The following is a 3,441-nucleotide window of genomic DNA, read 5'->3' as shown; positions in this document are numbered from 1 at the left end:
GTAACTCTTTTTCTTAACGTATTCATTTGTACTCCATTTTCCCATCTATAATCTTGGTAACTTTTTTTCACTCCCATGAATTTTACAAGCCCTTTAAAATGAATACATTTTGACCATTTGCTTATTTATGAAGGTGATATTACTTGCTTTTATTTGATATCAAATTAATGGCTGAGCATCATAAAATCTATTTAACATAAGTCATTTTTTTCTTTTCCTTACTTTTTACTTTTACTTTTTTCTTAAGCAAAAACTTAGCTCAAAATGCATATGTGTTGGAATAAGTCTGTGTTACCATGGCAATAACCAGAAATGAAAGCAATGTGAAAATGTGGTAGTCTTTGGTTTAGACTAAAAAATCAGATCTAAGGAGAATTATCTTCAAAATTAAAGACCTTCCCAAAGTAGAAACATATTTCTAGTACAACATTTTTATATGTAGTCTACCTTTTTCACCCTTACTTTTGATGCTCCAGAATTCTAGTAAAGAATCAAAAATCATTCAAAACTATATTTATATGTGAAACATAAACAAAGTATGTTCTGTGGGTGCACTTTTCCTGCTTAAATTTGCATAGTCTTCCATCCAGGAGGAGGCATTTCTCCTTATTACTGATAACTCTCTGTTCCGTGAAAAGGGAGGCTTGGTATGACTTGCAGCTGCTAAACTCATGCTCAAGGCAACACCAAGTTAGATGGTGTTTTCCGCCTCTTTTGTAGAATTAGCCAAAGAGTGGAGCCCATATAAATGCACAGAGTGAAATCTCAGGCTCTACTGAGGTCTAATGACATGCCAAACACTGTGAACAGCACATGCTCTCATAATTAAATAACTAAATCATGCCTCTGCCTATAAGAGAAACGTTCATAACAGTGTGGGACAGGGAAGGACAGAGGTATGCAGAGAGTTAGTGCGGGACAGGAGGAGGGCTAAGGAAAGAAGGCCATGGAATGCTTTGCTAGAACCTTGAATGCCAAGTAGGATTGACCTAGAAAGGAGGTGGGAGCAAGAAGAGTGGTCAGATGTTTAGGAGCTGGGAAAGCCCAGACATTGACGAATCAGGACTTAGCTCAGGAGCAGCTTCTGACAGATATGCTGTCAGATGTTAGACTCACTGGGAAAGAGGAGGGAGAGAGGACAGGGAATCTTGGGAAAAAGCAGAATAGTGATAATTTATATGCCCCTATGATAGTATGTGATATCTTAATCAGCACAGCCCTGCTACTGCCTATGCACCAAATGTCCATCCTGAGTAAGGGAGAACCTTAAAGGCATCTGAACGTACAGAGTACTAAGTGACCACAGAGAGCCCTAAGCTGTCCCGTTTAAACATGACAGACTGAGCTCAAAGGAGAAGAATCTGGTTAAAGAGGCAGACAGGTAAGCTCCTGTATTTTCTGAAGACTATGAGGATTCAACTCTTTCAATGTGATGATTAGACATAGAAGACTGTCCTGTAGGGTAGTAACATGGTTATATTTGCATTTTAGAAAGATCACTCTGACCTTCGAATGAGGATCACATCAGCAAGGGGAAAGGACTGAAAACTTGGAGATGCAGTAACGACATTTGTTTCTGGCACCATAGTGGAGCAGAGTCTCTGAAAGTCCCTTTTGCTTCAATACAACTGGAAACTGACACATGATAGCATTTCTATTTTTAATACATTGCTGGAATCCAAGAGAAATTATCAGAAATAAAAGAGATAATAACGAAGTACATGGAGTCACAGTGACAAAGAGCTTTCTGGAAGCAAAGGCTGATACCTCCTCTGGAACCCAGAAGCTAAACCCAGTCCCAGCCCTGCCCCAGAGCTGAACTTGAGACTTGCATTAAGCGGGGAGAAATACAGTATGAATGATATGTCCAATAATCCTGATAATCTATTCATTTTCCCCTATAGATGTTGAGGCTAGATCTTTTATGCACATTTAGTATTGTTTTAGTCTCCTATTGAGTGGAATCCTTTATAATTATGTAGCAATTCTCTTTCTTGTTTGGTTTCTCCTTAAAGTCTATTTTGTCTGATATTAATAGAGCAACTAAATCAATTTTCGGAAACATTTGTCATACTGTGTTCCCTTTGCTTAAACTTTTCTGAGTATGCGAATTCTTCCCACTTTTATTAGTAACTGATGTACAGCACTGTATAAGTGTAAGATATACAGCGTAACTTGACTTACCTATGTTGTGAAATTATCACAATTATTTCACTTAACATCCATCATCTTCTATAGGTCCAAAGAATTTTTCCCCATATGATGAGAACTCTTCAGATCTACTCTTAAAGATTTTCAATTACACCAGTAGCATCAGTGTTAACTATCATCATCATATATATTTCATCCCTAGAAGATAAACAAGATAGAAACATAAATTCTAAGTGGCAGTTGATAACCTTCTGACTGACTTCTTTCAGTTCCCCCCATCTGGTCCTTAGAGCATGGCCACTTATTTTTCAAATCAATAGACAAGTCTAAAGTCGTGAACTTTGTATCTTTACATTTACTGCAATTCATGATCGATTTGGTGATGTTTCAACCATCTTAGAGAGCACTTTCTGTTTTCCTTATTTATGTTTCTATTCCCTCCTTTCTTGTCTTTATTGAATTAATTAAAGCATGGTTTTGATTTCCTATTTATTTTTCCTTTCCTGATTTGTAAGTTATATGGTATTCCTGCTATTTTAGTGTTTCTCCTTCAAGTGTTGCCATGCATAGTTAACCAAGTCTGAACTTAATAATATCTTAGCCTCCCCAACAATACAAGGACACTGGAACAGAAAATTCTCATCACTCCCATATGTCTTATATGGCACCATTGCACACAATTTTGTTCCAGGTTTCTCATCTTTCAAATTATACTTAATTTTCAACCAATATTTAAATATATATAGAATTTACTCATATTATTGTTCACTATTCCATTTTGTATTTCAGACCTCCTTCTGAGATCACTTCCTTATTCATCAAATATACCTCTTCTTAGAATTTTATTAATTACCCTTTATGATAATAAATATTCTCAATTTTTACTCTGTTACCTTGCTTAATTGAGTTTGAAGACCATGAAAATCCAACTATTGGTAGACAAGAAGACACAAGCAGTCTAAGCCCTCAAGTGGCAAAACAGTTTTTTAATTAGCCACGAAACTTGTGCTTTAAAAAGACATTAGATAAGAAAGTGGATGGACCTTGAGGGTGTCATGCTAAGCGAAATAAGTCAGGCAGAAAAGGACAGAAACCATATGTTTGCACTCATAGTTCGAACAGGAAATTTTTAGAATGATCTAGCTTCAAGAAAAGCAAGCAGTTAGTAGTGCTTAAGAAAAATTGATTCAGTATCTAATGGATAGTTGATACCTGTCACAACACAGCATTTTATATACTGTTAAGTGAAACTGCAATACAATCTAAGTTTATTTTGGGAGTGTTTGCTGT

The sequence above is a fragment of the Suricata suricatta genome, chromosome 11 (genome assembly GCF_006229205.1).
Source record: "Suricata suricatta isolate VVHF042 chromosome 11, meerkat_22Aug2017_6uvM2_HiC, whole genome shotgun sequence".
Classification (NCBI taxonomy): Eukaryota; Metazoa; Chordata; class Mammalia; order Carnivora; family Herpestidae; genus Suricata; species Suricata suricatta.
Note: the sequence above shows the minus strand (reverse complement) of the source record.